The sequence below is a fragment of the Leucoraja erinacea genome, chromosome 1 (assembly GCF_028641065.1).
Source record: "Leucoraja erinacea ecotype New England chromosome 1, Leri_hhj_1, whole genome shotgun sequence".
Classification (NCBI taxonomy): Eukaryota; Metazoa; Chordata; class Chondrichthyes; order Rajiformes; family Rajidae; genus Leucoraja; species Leucoraja erinaceus.
Window position 1 is genome coordinate 131221458 of NC_073377.1, and position 19717 is coordinate 131241174.

A 19717-nucleotide genomic window follows, 5' to 3' on the forward strand; every position below is an offset into this window, starting at 1 on the left:
CTCTCTCTGCTGACTGTAATGATGCTGTATGAAATGGGTCAGATATTCTCCAGACTATGACAGATGAACAGGTATTTATTGCACAACACTCTTCAGTCAGCAAATGGTATTACGTGAGAGGAGAATGCCAAAGAATGGATGATGGATGAAATAAAGAACATTTTTATGTCACCTCATTTACCACTGAGAACACATGTCCGCATTGTTGGACCTGAGTAAGTGGCAGCTCATGGATGATTAAGGTCCACCATGCCTGTTAATATTCCATGTTGAAAATAGGTGCAAAAGGAGAAAGATCTGACTCTTCACACAAACTCCTGGGTGCGAGAATACATCTCTTTGGGAGCTATGCCTCCACCACATTTTTCAGACTGGGATTTAGCCATTTGATGGTCCAATAAAGAACATTGTTTGTGACTGAGTGCAGCAGATTCATTATTGGCCCTGATTTGTTGTAAAAACAAGTGAAACTTAGCATGAATCAATATTTGCTCGACCTTTCTAACTTTTGGAGATAATATTTGAAAAGGGAAGCTTGCAGTTCCATGCATACTTATAGTTACATTTCCTTCTGTAACATTTATAGTATTTTTTTTAAATAGCTGCTTACATATTTCTCACATAGGGATGAATATTTTGCTTACTTATTCATTCAATATTTTGGAGGAAAATATCAAATTCTCATTATTTGTTCCTTCAGATTGTGTGATTAAACAATATTTTTAATCCGGTTTTAACCTGCTGAATCAAAGTAAAAATTTGATTAACATTTTTTTTACTAGTCATATTGTTATTTCCCCTTTTCATTTCAGATATCCAGCATTTCGCTGTTTTCCTTTCACAGTTACCCTGCTTCTTCCATGAAAGGCTATCCTTGTGTCCCTGAAAACCTGATGCAAGCTGCTGTGTACCATTTGTGAAACCCTGAAATGCTCTAAGTTCAGCAATTTCTAAGTGATTGAGTGTGTTAATACCTGATAGGTGACTGCTGAACTTTTACACTTCGCGCTGTCTCAGTAAGGCCCCCAGCATTAGCAAGGACAAGTCTTCTCCCCTCTCTCCTCTCCCCTCCCCCCTCTTCTCCCCTCTCCCATCAGGCAAGTGGTACAGAAGTGTGAAAACACACATCTCCAGATTCAGGGACAGTTTCTTCCCGGCTGTTATTAGGCAATTGAACCATCCTACCAACAATTATAGAGTGGCCCTGAGCTACTATCAACCTCATTGAAGCCACTCGGAATATATTTAATCGTACTTTATCTTGCACTAAACGTTATTCTCTTCCCTTTATCATGTATCTGTAAACCGTATACACTGTGGACAGCTCGATTGTAATCATGTATAGTCTTTCCGTTGACTGATTGGCACATAACAAAAAGCTCCATTCAACTGATACCGTGGCAAATTTTCATAAAAGAGAGGTTGAAGAGATAAATTAGCTGAGATGCCAACACATTACCTATGATAATTCCATTCCTGGAGAGGCAGGATTCATCATTTCTATCAAACTGCAGGATAGAAGCCTACAGAGAAGGAGTGACTTCTTTAAAGCTGCTGTACTTGTGGATCATCAGTGTGTCTAAGATTAGCACCTATTATTCCAAGCTAGTTTCAGCCCCAGCTTTGAACTCCCAGAACATAAGTGAGGAACCTATTTTGGAGGTGAATGTAGTCAGGTTTAATCTCCAAATCACACATATGATGAGAAACTTGTTTGCTTCAGTATCACAGGCACATAGACGCGGACAAACACATAAAAGCATATATCACACAGTAATTGATTTTAAAGACAAAAAAAGTGCGCAAAAAAGAGACATTTGGTGCAAAACACGGTAAAAGAAAGTCCATGGCAGTGTTAGAGGTGTTAAATCTCCTTAATTGAGGTAGGATTGAGATTGTGCAGGCTGGTTCAACAATCTGCTGTTAGCTGTTCCTGAATCTGGAGGTGTGGGACTTCACAGGCTTCTGGTTCGTCTGCCCGACTGCAGCAGTGAGAAGAGGCATTTCCTGGATGGTTGGGGTCCTGATGATTGATGCAACCTTCTTGAAGCAGAGCCTCATCGGAACTCTGGAAGTGGCGGCGCTGTTAACAACTGCTGCTCGCCTGCAGTCCGTCTGTCTTTACTTTTTTCTGTTGTTTTGTTTGTCTTGTTTTGGTTAAGTTTTAGTTTGTTGGGTTGTGTTAGAGGGGGTGAAACGTGTTCTCTGTCTCTTCCTTCGGGGGAATCCAACTTTTTCTTGTTGTATCCCCCTTCTCTGCCTCCATCTGCGCTGAGGCCTAATGGCGGAGCTTGCGACCTCCAACCTGCGACTGACCCCGAGGCTCCGGAGGCAGAGCCAGCCAGGACTTACCAACGAGAGGCTGGCCGTCTTCGGGGCTAAGGCAGTGGTGGCCTGACTTGTTGGTGCGGCGTTCTGGCTTTCGGCGGCGGCCTGCTGCTGATGCAGCGGGGCTCGGAGCTGAGACTGCAGGACCCGGAGCTGGGGCGGCGTCCCCTGGAGCAGAGACTGCGGGACCTGGAGTGGCAACTGCGGGACCCGGAGCTGGGGCGGCGGCCCGGAGCTGAGGCAGTGGCCTGGAGCGGCGATTGCGGGACCCGGAGCGGAGACTGCGGGTCCCGGAGCTGGGGCGGCGGCCCGGAGCAGGGGCAGCTGCCCGGAGCGAAGACTGCGGGATCCGGAGCTGGGGCGGCGGCCTGGAGTGGGGACTGCGGGACCTGGAGCTGGGGCGGCTGCCCGGAGCTGATGCTGTGGTGGGCTATCTCGGAGCGGAGACAGCGTTCCGGCTTTCGGCAGCGGCGACATCACCACGGAGGTCCGCTGGACTGGACAGCGGCATCTTCGGCCTGGATCGATCGCCTCAGCGCAGAGGGAGAACAAGGAGGGAAGAGACAGGGACTAAGACTTTGCTTCCATCACAGTGAGGATGTGCTTGGTGAACTCACTGTGGTGGATGTTTAATTTTTTGTTTATTGTATGTTTTGTTATTATTGATTCTGTGTATGACTGCAGGCAACATAATTTTGTTCAGACCGAAAGGTCTGAATGACAATAAAGGATGGATCTATCTATCTATCTATCTATCTATCTATCTATCTATCTATCTATCTATCTATCTATCTATCTATCTATCTATCTATCTATCTATCTATCTATCTATCTATCTATCTATCTATCTATCTATCTATCTTGCTTTAAATGGTGGTGGGGGGGGGGGGGAGCCCATGGCCGTGATAGACCAGAATACATCAGTCCCTGCAGCCTCTTGCATTCCTGTGTTGGAATTGCTATACCAGGCCATGGTGCAACTAGTCAGGATATTTTCTGTCGTGCATCTGTGTACGTTAGAGAGAATATTTAGTGACATACAGATTCTTCTTTAAATTTTCTAGAGGCTAAATGCACTAGTGCACCTTCTTTGTGATAATAATAATACTAATACTAATAATAATACTAATAATAATAATAATAATAATAATAATAATAATAATAATAATAATAATCATCATCATCATCATATCTTTTATTGTCATTGCACATAAGTGCAACAAAATTTGGTATGCAGCTTCCAACCGATGTCGTAACATAAATAACTAATATATTTAGATTTAGATATCCCGAGAACATGGATTGGAAATAGAACAGTAAAACAGTCAAAACAGTTCAACAGACTAAAGTGCAGATGTGTATGTGCGACGTGACCATCCGAGGGAGACAGTCCAGGGGGGATGGGGGGCACTCAGCAGGGCCGGTTCAGAGCCGCTATAGCTCTGGGAATGAAGCTGTTCCTGTGTCTGGAGGTTCGGGCGTAGAAGGCCTTGTAACTTCTGCCGGAGGGAAGTAGTTCGAACAGTCCATTACAAGGGTGTGAGGATGCTTTATGGATGCTAACGGCCTTCCTGAGGCATTGTGTGTGGTAGATGCCTTCCAAGGCTGGTAGCTGTGTCCCAATAATCCTCTGCACTCTGTGGACGATGCGTTGAAGAGCTCTCCGCCTCCGTGCAGCTGGGATACCACACAGAGATGCCATACGTTAATATGCTCTCTGTAGTGCAGCGGTAGAAGGTTGTCAGCAGCTGTTGGGGCAGACCAGTCTTTTTTGATGTCCTCAGGAAGAACAGTCGTTGCTGTGCCTTCTTGACCAGCGCAGCGGTGTTGGTGGACCATGTGAGGTCCTCTGAAATGTGAGTGCCCAGAAACCTAAAGCTGGACACTCTCTCCACACTTTCCCCGTAAATGGAGATTGGGGCATATTCTGCATTATGGGACCTCCTGAAGTCAATAATCAGCTCCTTGGTCTTGGAGGTGTTTAGTGACAAGTTGTTACGTGTGCACCAGTCCGCCAGGTTCTGCACCTCCGCTCTGTATTTTGTTTCATCACCGTTGGTGAACAGCCCAATCAATGTTGTGTCGTCTGCAAACTTCACGATGATGTTGGTGTCGAATGCAGGAACACAGTCGTGAGAGTAGAACATGGGGCTTAGTACACAACCCTGTGGTGTGCAGGTGCTCAGGGTGATAGTGGAGGACAAGTGCGGGCCCAGTCTCACTGCCTGCGGTCGCTCCGTCATAAAGTTCAGGATCCAATCGCATAACGGCGAGCTGAGGCCTAGCTGGTGGAGTTTGGTGGTGAGCTTGGTGGGGATGACCTAGGGTTGAGATTTTTGATTGGAGAAAGTAACTTTGAGGAGATGCAAAAGTTTTTAAAAGGAGTGAATTGGGACATTTTGTTTGATGGGAAGGATGTGGAGGAGAAATGGAAGACATTTAAAGATGAAATTTTAAGAGTACAGAATCTTTATGAATCGGTTGAAAGAAAATAGTAAAAATTGGAAAGAGTCATGGTTTTCAAGGGAAATTGGACACTTGGTTAGGAAAAAGAGAGAGATCTATAATAATTATAGGCAGCATGGAGTAAATGAGGTGCTTGAGGAGTATAAAGAATGTAAAAAGAATCCTAAGAAAGAAATTAGAAAAGCTAAAAGAAGATATGAGTTTGCTTTGGCAGTAAGGTGAAATTAAATCCAAAGGGTTTCTACAGCTATATTAATAGCAAAAGGATAACGAGGGATAAAATTGGTCCATTAGAGAGTGAGTGTGGACAGCTATCTGCAGAGCCAAAAGAGATGGGGGAGATATTGAACAATTTATTTTCTTCGGTATTCACCAAGGAGAAGGATATTGAATTATGTGAGATAAGGGAAACAAGTGGAGTAGCTATGGAAACTATGAGATTCAAAGAAGAGGAAGTACTGACACTGTTGAAAAATATAAAACTGGATAAGTCTCCAGGTCCTGACAGGATATTCCCTAGGACATTGAGGGAAGTTAGTACAATATACTAACATTGAGGGAAGTTAGTACAATATACAATATAACAACCTCGTTGAGGTTCAAACAAAATTTGGTTTTTGCAGTCATACACCCAAGGAAAAGGGCCAAGACACAACACAATTTACACAAACATCCATCACAGCACATCTCCTCCTCGCTGTGATGAAAGGCAAAGACTTATATCTCCCCTGCACTCCCCATTCTCCTCCCGATGTCAGAGTCAAAGCCCCCGGCGGGTGATGGTAAGTGTCCCGCGGTTATTAAAGCCGCGCCGGGCGATGCAAGGCCACGCTCCGGGTCTTGGTGTTGGAGCCCCGGCGAGCACTAGCAAGTCCCGCAGCCATTCAAAGCTGCACCGGGCTATGATGTAACGCCCCGCTCGAGGTACTCTTCAACACCGCAACTCGGGCGGGAGAAGTCGCCGTTGCGGAAGCCCCGAAAAGCAGTCTCCCACCAGGACCTGCGGGCTCCCGGTGTTACTGTCTACCAGACCTGCGGTAAGCCTCCGAATTTCCGGGGTCGGGTCGCAGCCGCGCACCACCACAGCTCCACCCGCTCCAAAATGGAACCCCAGGTCATTCCGGTTGGAGGCCGCTCCACGCAGCTCAGCCCCAACGACAAAGGAGACCCGACAGAGAAAAGATCGGGTTCTCCTTACAGGGAAAAAATTTAAAAGTTTCCCCACCCCTCGCCCCTCACACACATACCCAGTTAGTGTAGAACTAGCAGGGGCTATGACAGAAATATTTCAATTGTCATTAGAAACGGGAATAGTGCCGGAGGATTGGCGTACTGCGCATGTTGTTCCATTGTTTAAAAAGGGTTCTAAGAGTAAACCTAGCAATTATAGACCTGTTAGTTTGATGTCAGTGGTGGGCAAATTAATGGAAAGGCTACTTAGAGATAATATATATATGCATCTGGATAAACAAGGTCTGATTAGGAACAGTCAACATGGATTTGTGCCTGGAAGGTCATGCTTGACTAATCTTCTTGAATTTTTTGAAGAGGTTACGTGGGAAATTGATGAGGGTAAAGCAGTGGATGTTGTATATGTGGACTTAAGTTATGCCTTTGACAAGGTTCCTAACGGAAGGTTGGTTAAGAAGGTTCATTTGTTGGGTATTAATGGTGGAGTAGCAAGATGGATTCAACAGTGGCTGAATGGGAGATGCCAGAGAGTAATGGTGGATGGCTGTTTGTCAGGTTGGGGGCCAAAGGATTTGAGTATAGGAGCAGGGAGGTTCTACTGCAGTTGTACAGGGTCTTGGAGAGACCACACCTGGAGTATTGCGTACAGTTTTGGTCTCCTAATCTGAGGAAAGACGTTCTTGCCATAGAGGGAGTACAGAGAAGGTTAACCAGACTGATTCCTGGGATGTCAGGGCTTTCATATGAAGAAAGACTGGATAGACTCAGTTTGTACTCGCTAGAATTTAGAAGATTGAGGGGGGATCTTATAGAAACTTACAAAATTCTTAAGGGGTTGGACAGGCTAGATGCAGGAAGATTGTTCCCGATGTTGGGGATGTCCAGAACAAGGAATTACAGTTTAAGGATAAAGGGGAAATCTTTTAGGACCGAGATGAGGAAAACCTTTTTCACACAGAGTGGTGAATCTCTGGAATTCTCTCCCGCAAAAGGTAGTTGAGGCCAGTTCATTGGCTATATTTATGAGGGAGTTATATGTGGCCCTTGTGGCTAAAGGGATCAAGGGGTATGGAGAGAAGGCAGGTACAGGAAACTGAGTTGGATGATCAGCCATGATCATATTGAATGGCGGTGCAGGCTCGAAGGGCTGAATGGCCTACTCCTGCACCTCTTTTCTATGTTTCTATGTTTCTAATGACTAGTGGGGTGCCACAGGGATCTGTGTTGGGTCCACTGTTGTTTGTCATGTACATCAATGATCTGGATGATGGTGTGGTAAATTGGATTAGTAAGTATGCAGATGATACTAAGATAGGTGGTGTTGTGGATAATGAAGTAGATTTTCAAAGTCTACAGAGAGATTTAGGCCATTTGGAAGAGTGGGCTGAAATATGGCAGATGGAGTTTAATGCTGATAAGTGTGAGGTGCTACATCTTGACAGGACAAATCAAAATAGGACGTACATGGTAAATGGCAGTGAATTGAGGAATGCAGTTGAACAGAGGGATCTATGAATAACTATGCACAGTTCCCTGAAGGCAAGGGCAAGGCAAGGCAACTTTATTTATATAGCACATTTCATACACGAGGCAGACTCAAAGTGCTTCGCATAAAAACATGTCATACAATAAAATGAAATAATAAAATGAAATAAAATAGAAGAATTAAAAGAAAAGATTACCAAAATTAAAAATGCATTATAAAAAGTGCAAAAGTTAAAAGTGCAATGTAGTTAAGATTTAGCTGAAAGCTAAAGTAAACATAAAAGTTTTCAGTCTTCTTTTAAAAGTGGTCAAAGTTGAGGCAAGTCTTAAATTTTCAGGAAGTTTATTCCAGCTATTTGTTGCATAGTAATTAAATCCTGCTTTCCCATGTTTTGTATTTACTCTGGGAATCACTAACAGATTGGTTTCAGAAGATCTTAGCGGTCTTGAAGGCTTATATAGTGGATGCATGTCAGTGATATACTTTGGTCCTAAACCATGTAGTGATTTATTGGTGAGCAGCAGGATTTTGAAATCAATTCTTTGACATACAGGGAGCCAATGTAAGGATTTAAGAATTGGTGTAATGTGTTCAAATTTTTTGGTCTTTGTTAGAACTCTAGCAACAGCGTTCTGAACAAGCTGTAGCTGCCTGACAGTTTTTTTTCGGAAGACCTGCAAGGAGACCGTTACAATAATCTAACCTACTAGTAATAAAGGCATGTACAAGTTTTTCTTGAGCTGACATGAGTCCTCTTAATCTTGCTACGTTTTTGAGGTGATAGTAGGCCAAATTTGTTACTGATTTGATGTGACTGTCGAAATGTAAATCTGAATCCATAATAACCCCAAGATTTCTGGCTTTGTTTGAAGTTTTCAGGGACAGAGAGTGAAGGTGTTGGGTTACTTTAAGCCTTTCTTTTTTAGCACCAAAAACAATTATCTCCGTTTTGTCCTTATTTAGTTGGAGGAAATTTTGGCACATCCAGTCTTTGACTTGCTCAATGCACTGGCACAGCAGATCTATGGGGCGATAGTCATTTGGTGATAGCGCTACAGAGATTTGAGTGTCATCGGCATAGCAGTGGTGGTCAATATTATTATTTTGCATGATTTGCCCGAGTGGGAGCATGTAAATGTTGAATAAAGAGGGCCCTAAGATCGAACCTTGCGGGACTCCACACAGAGTTGGTTGGTTCTGATACAAAGCCACCAATGGAAACAAAATAGTTCTTATCTTGTAGATATGACCTGAACCAACTTAAGACTGTGCCTGAAAGCCCCACCCATTTTTCCAACCTGTCCAAAAGTATTGAGTGATCAACAGTGCCGAAGGCAGCACTGAGGTCTAATAGCATTAATATTGAAACTTTGCCAGAGTCTGTGTTAAGATGGATGTAGTTTTCAACTTTAATAAGGGCGGTCTTGGTGCAATGAAGAGGTTGAAATCCTGACTGTAAGTTGTCGTAGCAGCCAGTTGAAGCCAGGAAGTGATTAAGTTGCTGGAGGACAACTTTCTCAATGATTTTACTTATGAAAGATTGGTTTGATATTGGTCTATAGTTGTTAATAATAGATGCATCTAGGCTCCGCTTTTTTAAAAGAGGTTTAATAACTGCAGTTTTCAAGGCTTTTGGGAAATTGCCTGATTGAAGAGAGCTGTTAACTATTTGCAGTATGTCTATTGCTAGGCAGTCAAAAACATTCTTAAAGAAGTTGGTAGGTAAAGCATCAAGGCAGAATTGTGAAGGTGGAATCGCATGTAGATAGGGTGGTAAAGAAAGTTTTTGGTGTGCTGGCCTTTATAAATCAGAGCATTGAGTATAGAGGTTGGGATGTAATGTTAGAATTGTACAAGGCATTGGTGAGGCCAATTCTGGAGTATGGTGTACAATTTTGGTCATCTAACTATAGGAAGGATGTCAACAAAATAGAATATTGCCTGGGTTTCAGCATCTAAGTTACAGAGAAAGTTTGAACAAGTTAGGTCTTTATTCTTTGGAGCACAGAAGGTTAAGGGGGGACTTGATAGAGGTCTTTAAAATGATGAGAGGGATAGATAGAGTTGACGTGGATAAGCTTTTTCCACTGAGAGTGGGGAAGATTCAAACAAGAGGACATGACTTGAGAATTAAGGGACAGATGTTTAGGGGTAACGAGGGGGAACTTCTTTACTCAGAGAGTAGTAGCTGTGTGGAATGAGCTTCCAGTGGGGGTGGTGGACGCAGGTTCGATTTTATCATTTAAAAATAAATTGGATAGTTATATGGATGGGAAAGGAATGGAGGGTTATGGTCTGAGTGCAGGTAGATGGGACTAGGGGAGGATAAGTGTTCAGCACAGACTAGAAGGGCCGAGATGGCCTGTTTCTGTGCTGTAATTGTTATATGGTTATATGGTTATATGGTTATTGAATGCAGAGCTATAGTCTATGAAGAGCATCCTCACGTACGTTGCCTGTCTATCCAGGCGAGTCAGGACAGTGTGAAGTGCCAAAGAGATGGCATCCTCTGTTGATCTATTTGCCCTGTATGCAAATTGATGAGAGTCCAGGGGACTGATACTATGCAAAATGTTAATTTTTAAGCTAAAGGCTTTAGTAAGATTTATTTTTCTGGACACAATGTACGTTCGCCCTGTGTCCGCTTGGGTTTACGCTGGATGCTCCGGTTTCCACTCACATCCCAAAAACATGCAGGTTTGTAAGCTAATTAGTAAACTAAGTAAATTACACCTAAAGTGCAGGATAAAGTGGGATAATATAGAATAGTGTGAACATATGATCAGTGGCTGGCATGGACTTGGTGGGCTGAACGGCTTGTTTCCATGTGTATCACTCAATAAAATTAAGAAATAAATTAGCATAGGAGTTGTGTGGATGGGTGCTTAATGGTCAGCAGGGACTTAGTGGATTGAAAGGTCTGTTTCCTTGTTAGAAACATAGAAACATAGAAAATAGGTGCATGAGTAGGCCATTCGGTCCTTTGAGCCTGCACCGCCATTCGATATGATCATGGCTGATCATCCAACTCAGTATCCCATCCCAGCTTTCTCTCCATACCCCTTGATCCTTTTAGCCACAAGGGCCACATCTATAGATTGTTGTGTGACTCTGACTAATATTAATTGTTTATTAAATGCATGTGTGATTATCAAGGCAAGATCATTTAACCGTAGTAAGTATTCAGTCACTTGTTCAGATTCATATGTAAAAAACATACTTCATTAACAGAAGCCTTGGGTAATTCTTCTTTGCCAACCTTGGTCAGATTTACAACTTAAAGGCCTGTGAGGTTACTAGAAACCTTTCTTGAGTAGTACTAATTTAGCCATATAATATTGTTTGCTTATTGAACTCTTCTCCCGATATTCCTTTGACCTAATTCCCTGATATCTCTACCACCAAAGGACAAATATCCAACAGATTTTGCTGAGCTTGTCACTGGTTACCAAAACCATTTATTGTTTTCTGCCAGCTGTTTAAGGTGGATTATTGCAGGGGGATAAAAAGTTTTATCAAAATGATCTTGTCATCAGAAAAGGAATCAGTACACATCCAAACAGGCAGCTCCTTATCTGCCCAAGTCAGCAGAATCCTAGTGATCAGTGTTCATTTCCTTAAATAGTTTAATTTGTGCAGAGAACCACAAGTAATGCTTGTAAATATAATCGTTGGTTGTGCGGAAATAAAAATAAAAATATTTGCATTTATACAGTGCTCTGTGATCTCACATTTCTGTATTGTGGACATAATTAATATTTCTCAAACAGTAATATAATTTAAAAAAACAAATAGAACATAAAACATTACAGTACAGGGAAAGGCCCTTCGGCCCACAATGATTGTGCCAAACTTGATGCTTAGTGAGACTGATCTCATCTGCTTGCACACAATCCATATCGCTCTATACCTTGCATTTCCATGTGCAGAAGCAAAAACCTCTTTAACGGCATTATTGTATCTGCCTCTATCACCACTCCTCGCAATGCATTCCAGTCCCCCGAAACTCTCGGTGTGAAAAAAAAAATTGCCTTTCACCATATTGCAATGTCCTCCAGTTTTCAATGTCCTCAATGTCCTCTGGACATTATCTTCCTGGGTAAAAGTTTCTGACTGTGTACCCTATCCATGCCTCTTATTTTACATACCTCCACGAGTCTCCTCACACCTCCAACGTTCCAGAGAATACAATCCGTTTATTCATCCTATCCTTGTAGCTGAAACCCTCTAACCCAGCAGCATTCAGGTAAACATCCTCTGAATCCTCTCCAAAGCCTCCACATCCTTCCTGCAATGGGGTGACCAGACTGTATGATATAATCCAAGTGCAGCTCAACCAAAGTCTTATATAGTTCTCTTATGTGTGGGGAATGGAACTTTTAATAGCCAGGACTTTGGCATGCACTATAGAGTAATCTAGTTTGAACTGCCACCATATAAATATATTGAATACATTTCAACTGAGGCTGAAGAAAACTGATGGTGCTCTTAGAATAAGCTACATCCATGAGAGAAAGGATAGGGTTTTGGTTTCAAGTTGTGTTCAAAAGGCAGGACCCCCAACAATGTAGCAATCCTTCAGTTCACTGCTGGACTGTTTACTTCAGAGGTAAATGTGAGGTTTGGGGGAATTGGAACTTGAACCCACAACTTTACGATTCATAGAGTAGAATCCAATTAGAATTTTGCTTTTCATTATGAAAGTTTTCACATGATAGATTTTATATTGTTCCCCAGTTTGACGAATGGGGAACTCACGAATAAAGGAACAAAATAAGAGTATTGTTCACAATTCTGGATATTCAAAATATCAATAAGTAGGCATTCTGTAAAAAAAAAGCCAATACTTTATTACTCTAGGATGCTTGTGCTTGATTTTTTTTGCCTGTATTAAATAGCAGAAAGTTCAGTTCTGGTAGTGGTACAAAATGTACTAAATTTGGCCAGCCACCCGGTGCCTGACAGAATGCTGTGAAAGTAAATAGTAAAGGCAAAATTATCTCATGCCATCCATTTCAAGCATTACAGCACAATCTTCATATAGGGAGGTTGCACGGCAGTCAAGGTCATGACCCGTGACCCGTACTGTTGCCACGCAACGCCGTCTGGAGTGCACACGGTGAATGTCAGGTAAGCATTTACTATGGCGGCTAGTGCAGCCGGACCTTCTTCTGTCTCAGCATCCGGACTCCACACTCTGGTTCCACACTCGCGGGCCCCGGGCCATCTGTCCCTGCGGTCGGGGGTGTGGTGGGTAGGTTTGGGGGGGGGAGGGGGAGGGGGGGGGGGTTCAGTGTGTCACCCATAGTGCGTGACCGTGCGGCCGCACAGAGGGAGAAGGGGCGGACAGCGCTGACCCCGGGGTGCTAGCTGAGGGATGCGCTCTTTCGGCCGCTTACACCTTCACCGGGTTCAGAGCAAAGATACTAGAGCAGTTGGTTCAGAGTGCTCAGTCACCCTCCACAATTATTTACAGCACAAAAATTGATCATTTTGGCGGTTTTTAACAGGTAAAAAAGTACGCGTTCTTACCTGTTAAAAACCGCCGAAATTGTTTATTTTTGCACTGTAAATAATTGTGGAAATCAGCCAATGAGAGACATTTTTCTCTCCGTGAGAGACATTTATCCTCTTCAGAATTCCAAACCTGAGGAGAAATGATGGTAGAGAGAAGCGACAGCTGAAGGAAAAACACCAGCAAATGCGATTGGCGAACATCGGCCATGCAGATATCAAGATGGAAAATATTGGGAATTATCGCGTTTGCTCAATGCATTTCAGGCATTATTTGTGTTTTTCTTGATTCCTAATGTATCTAAAAATGTAAAAACCCACTTGAGAACAATGGGTGATTTTTAAATTTTACAGCCAGATTTATCACTTCTGAAACTTTTTAGATACCATGCGTCACGCTCTTCGACCCGATTACCTTACTTGCAACACCCCTATGGTCAAAAGTGGAATTCTCCCATAGCTAGAAGTTAGGAGTTCGTATTGCAATTACATAAGATGTTTGTGAGGCCACATTTATAGTATTGTGTTTGGTTGCATTCACCATGTTGCAGGATAGATGTTGTCAAGTGAGTGAACATGGTTTTGCAGATAGTGAAGATGGTTGTGAAAGATTACAGCAGGATCTGGATCGTTATGCCAGGTGGGCTGAGGAATGGTTGATGGAAATTAATACAGAGAAGTGTGAGGTGTTGCATTATGGGATGTCGAACAAGGGCAGGACATACACAGTGAATGGTAGGCCTATGGGTAATGTTGTAGAGCAGATGGATAGAAACATAGAAACATAGAAAATAGGTGCAGGAGTAGGCCATTCGGCTCTTTGAGCCTCCGCCGCCATTCAATATGATCATGGCTGATCATCCAACTCAGTATCCTGTACCTGCCTTCTCTCCATGCCCCCTGATCCCTTTAGCCACAAGGGTCACATCTAACTCCCTCTTAAATATAGCCAATGAACTGGCCTCAACTACCTTCTGTGGCAGAGAGTTCCAGAGATTGACCTCTCTCTGTATGAAAAATGTTTTTCTCATCTCGGTCCTAAAGGATTTCCCCTTTATCCTTAAACTGTGACCCCTTGTCCTGGACTTCCCCAACATCAGGAACAATTTTCCTGCATCAAGCCTGTCCAACCCCTTAAGAATTTTGTAAGTTTTTATAAGATCCCCCCTCAATCTTCTATATTCTAGCGAGTGTAAGGCGAGTCTATCCAGTCTTTCTTCATATGAAAGTCCTGACATCCCAGGAATCAGTCTGGTGAACCTTCTCTGTACTCCCTCTATGGCAAGAATGTCTTTCCTCAGATTTGGAGACCAAAACTGTACACAATACTCCAGGTGTGATCTAACCAATACCCTGTACAACTGCAGTAGAACCTCCCTGCTCCTATACTCAAATCATTTTGCTATGAATGCTAACAAACCATTCGCTTTCTTCACTGCCTGCCGCACCTGCATGCCTACTTTCAATGACTGGTGTACCATGACACCCAGGTCTCGTTGCATCTCCCTTTTCCTAATTGGCCACCATTTAGATAATAGTCTACTTTCCTGTTTTTGCCACCAAAGAGGATAACCTCACATTTATCCACATTATACTGCATCTGCCATGCATTTGCCCACTCACCCGGCCATTCCGAGTTTCGAGTCGAGACCCTTCCTCAGACTGGTAAGGAATAAGGGAATCGAGAGTATTGAGTATAGAAGTTGGGAGGTCATGTTGCAGTTGTAGGGTGAAAAGTAAAAGTGGCAGGCAGACAAATCCAGGGCAAAAATCAAAAAGGGCAACTTTTCAACATAATTGAATAAGGGGTATAAGTGTTGTAAAAACAAGCTTGAAGGCATTGTGTCTCAATGCAAGGAGCATTCGTAATAAGGTGGATGACTTGAATGTGCAGATAGCTATTGATGACTATGATATAGTTGGGATCACGGAGACATGGCTCCAGGGTGACCAAGGCTGGGAGCTGAATATCCAGGGATATTCAATATTCAGGAGGGATAGACAGAAAGGAAAAATAGGTGGGGTAGCATTGCTGGTTAGAGAGGAGATTAACACAATAAAAAATGAAGGACATTCGCTTGGAGGATGTGGAATCGATATGGGTAGAGCTGCGAGACACTAAGGGGCAGGAAACGCTAGTGGGAGTTGTGTACAGGCCACCTAACAGTAGTAGTGGAGTTGGGGATGGCATCAAACAAGGAATTAGAAATACGTGCAACAAAGGTAAAACAGTTATAATGGGTGACGTCAATCTACATATAGATTGGGTGAATCAAATTGGCAAGAGGTGCTGAGGAAGAGGATTTCTTGGAATGTATGCGAGATAGTTTTCTAAACCAACATGTAGAGGAACCAACGAGAGAGCAGGCTATTCTAGACTGGGTATTGAGTAATGAGGAAGGGTTAGTTAGCAGTCTTGTTGTGCGTGGCCCCTTGGGCAAGAGTGACCATAATATGGTTGAGTTCTTCATTAGGATGGAGAGTGACATAGGGTTCTGAACTTAAAGAAAGGTAACTTTGAGGGTGTGAGACGTGAATTGGCCAAGATAGACTGGCAATTGATTCTTAAAGGGTTGACGGTGGATATGCAATGGAAGGCATTTAAAGACTGCATGGATGAACTACAACAATTGTTCATCCTAGTTTGGCAAAATAATAAATCAGGGAAGGTAGTCCATCAGTGGATAACAAGGGAAATCAGGGATAGTATTAACACAAAAGATGAAGCATACAAATTACCCAGAAAATGCAGCCTACCAGAGGACTGGGAGAAATTCAGAGTCCAGCAGAGGAGGACAAATGGGCTTAATTATGAAAAGGAAAATAGATCATGAAAGAAAACTGGCAGGGAACATAAAAACTGACTGCAAAAGTTTTTATAGATATGTGAAGAAAAAAAGATTAGTTAAAACAAATGTAGGTCCCTTGCAGTCAGAAACAGGTTAATTGATCATGGGGAACAAGGACATGGCAGACCAAATGAATAACTACTTTGGTTCTGTCTTCACTAAGGAAGACATAAATAATCTGCCGGAAAAAGCAGGAACTGAGTGAAATCCAGGTTAGTCGGGAAGTGGTGTTAGGTAAATTGAATGGATTAAAGTCCGATAAATCCCCAGGGCCAGATAGGCTGCATTCCGGAGTTCTTAAGGAAGTAGCCCCAGAAATAGTGGATGCATTAGTGATAATTTTTCAAAACACTTTAGTTTCTGGAGTAGTTCCTGAGGATTGGAGCGTAGCTAATGTAACCACACTGGGAGGGAGAGAGAAAACGGGCAATTACAGACCAGTTAGTCTAACATCGGTAGTGGGGAAAATGCTAGTCAATTATTAAAGATGGGATAGCAGCACATTTGGAAAGTGGTGAAGTCATTGGACAAAGTCAGCATGGATTTATGAAAGGTAAATCATGTCTGACGAATCTTATAGAATTTTTCAAGGATGTAACTAGTAGAGTGGATAAGGGAGAACCAGTGGATGTGTGATATCTGGACTTTCAGAAGGCTTTTGACAAGGTCCCACATAAGAGATTAGTATGCAGACTTAAAGCACACGGTATTGGGGGTTCAGTATTGATGTGGATAGAGAACTGGCTGGCAGACGGGAAGCAAAGAGTAGGAGTAAACGGGTCCTTTTCACAATGGCAGGCAGTGACCCCAGCTATTTACAATATTTATTAATGATTTGAACGAGGGAATTGAATGCAACATCTCCAAGTTTGCGGATGACATGAAGCAGTGTTAACTGTGAGGAAGATGCTCGGAGGCTGCAAGGTGACTTGGATAGATTGGGTGAGTGGGTAAATGCATGGCAGATTCAGTATAAATGTGAGGTTATCCACTTTGGTGGCAAGAACAGGAAAGTAGACGATTATCTGAATGGTGGCCGATTAGGAAAAGGGGAGATGCAACGAGACCTGGGTGTCATGGTACACCAGTCATTGAAAGTAGGCATGCAGGTGCAGCAGGCAGTGAAGAAAGCGAATGGTATGTTAACATTCATAGCAAAAGGATTTGAGTATAGGATCAGGGAGGTTCTACTGCAGTTGTACAGGGTATTGATGAGACCACACCTGGAGTATTGTGTACAGTTTTGGTCTCCTAATCTGAGGAAAGACATTCTTGCCATTGAGGGGGTACAGAGAAGGTTCGCCAGACTGATTCCTGGGATGTCAGGACTTTCATATGAAGAAAGACTGCATAGACTCGGCTTGTACTCGCTAGAATTTAGAAGATTGTGGAGGGATCTTATAGAAACTTACAAAATTCTTAAGGGGTTGGACAGGCTAGTTCAGGAAGATTGTTCCCGAAGTTGTGGAAGTCCAGGACAAGGGGTCACAGTTTAAGGATAAGGGGAAAGTCTTTTAGGACCGAGATGAGAAAAACATTTTTCACACAGAGAGCGGTGAATCTGTGGAATTCTCTGCCACAGGAGGTAGTTCATTGGCTATATTCAAGAGGGAGTTAGATGTGGCCCTTGTGGCTAAAGGGATCAGGGGGTATAGAGAGAACGCAGGTACAGGATACTGAGTTTGATGATCAGCCATGATCATATTGAATGGCGGTGCAGGCTCGAAGGGCCGAATGGCCTACTCCTGCACCTATTTTCTATGTTTCTATGTTTCTATGAGAGGAATAGATCAGGTAGATGCACAGAGTAGGGGAATTGAGGACCAGAGGACATAGGTTCAAGGTGAAGGGGAAATGGTTTAGTAGGAATCCGAGGGGTAACCTTTTCACACAGAGCGTGGTGGGTGTATGGAACAAGCTGCCAGAGGAGGTAGATGAGGCTGGGACAATCCCAATGTTTAAGAAGCAGTTGGACAGGTACGTGGAAACGATAAGTTTGGAGGGATATGGACCTGACGCAGGCAGGTGGGACATGTTGACCGATGTGAGCATGTTGGGTCGAAGGGCCTATTTCCACACTGTATCACTCTATCAGAGGAAGGGTGCAGAGAAGATTTCTGAGGATGTTATCAGGACTCGAGAGCCTGAACTATGGGGAGAGGTCGAGTAGGCTGGGACTATTGCTTGGAGTGCAGGAGGATGAGGGGTGATCTAATAGAGGTTTACAAAATCATGAGCGGAATAGTCTGGGTAAATGCACAGAGTCCCTTGCCCAGAGTAGGGGAAATCAAGAACTGGAGTTTAAGGTGAGGAGGGAAAGATCCCTTGGGAAAAATACCTTGGGAAAGACCCAAGGAGCATTTTTTTCCCCCCGCACAAAAAGCTGAGTTCCACACGCTTTGCTTGAACCAGAGAGTAATTCAGTCTGAGCTGCCTCCATGTACATTTCAATTGAGTGATTCTCACAGAAATTTAGCAATGTGATTTTAACCATTATCAAAATGTTTTGATTGAACTTCAACACCATTCACCACAGGGTAACAACAGATTTGAACAGTGTATACTTGTTAAGCGTGTATAAGCTTTTTTTTTCATATGGAAGTGCTTGCCAATACAAGCATTTACTGTCAGCCCAGCTTGTGCCATTCATCATTGTGATGGTGAAGGATTAATGCAGTTTTATTGAATTGTCATTTGTATTTGATTGCAAAGAACTTTTGTGGTCAATGTTATTAGCTATGCTGGAATACTTGGCTACGTGACAACTGCCGAGCATTTATTCATGACTATGACTCATGGAAGTTGGAGTATATTCATATCATGTAAAAGAGGTAATAGAATTTGTAATGCCTGGTTTCTCCATTGGTGAGCTCCACAATCTTGCATTACAATGTTTTCTTTCCATGTTACTGATACACCACACTATTTTTCATTTGGTTACCTTGTCTGAATTTTAAATTTATGTGATGTTGCCTGTGTAGTGCATTAGATTTTGCTGCAGTTTCAATGAGAAAAACTCAAATGCACTCACTTTAGTGTTATATTTCTGACGGAGTGGTGACATTGTTTGCTGAATTTATTTTTTACAGTATTGACGTTTCATTGAGGTTAATCACAAAGAAAAAAGTGCACACACCATCCTACTCTTCAGCCGACTGCCATTTAAGGAAGTGATCATCTGCTTTCTAATACAGAAACAATTGGAAAGTCAGTTTGGAAAAAAAAAAATTCCAACAGCTAACTTTGAACAAAGGTGTGTGTCTGTATGACCAAGAAATCAAACTGGTGCAAGGCAGATGGCAGGAGATTTACACCCTCCAAGATCTAGTGCTCAGAAACCAGAAATATATCTGATTTATGCTGTTGGTTAATGTCAAAACAGTCCTAAAACATTTTGCTTTGTCTGTAAAATGACTATAAAAAGACACCTTGAATTTATAGACTGCAAAATATAGACAAAGTGGTCAAACCTACCTCTGATCTCACCATTCTGCTGCAGGTGCATTGGAGTAAGAGTATTAATTGTTTGTTCTCTATAAACTGTTGGAGTACATAAGATGGAAACATTTCACAAATAATTCAAGTAGTAAATGTGTGAATATAAATGTATCAGGTTCATATTTGAGATCAAGAGAGGATAAAATGCATTGTAGAATAACAGTTGGATTTTGGTTCTCAAGTCATCAATCACTATTAATTACCCTGGTTTTAATGAGGATTAATTTTAAATGATGTTGGAACTGATTTCAAAGATTTTCCTAGCCATTAAAGTTGTATATTTCCTAGCCATTAAAGTTGTATATATGTGTGAGCAAATCTCATAGCTTTAAAAATATTATCCATGATAATCTCAAGGAGAGAATAACTGACTGCAAATTATGGA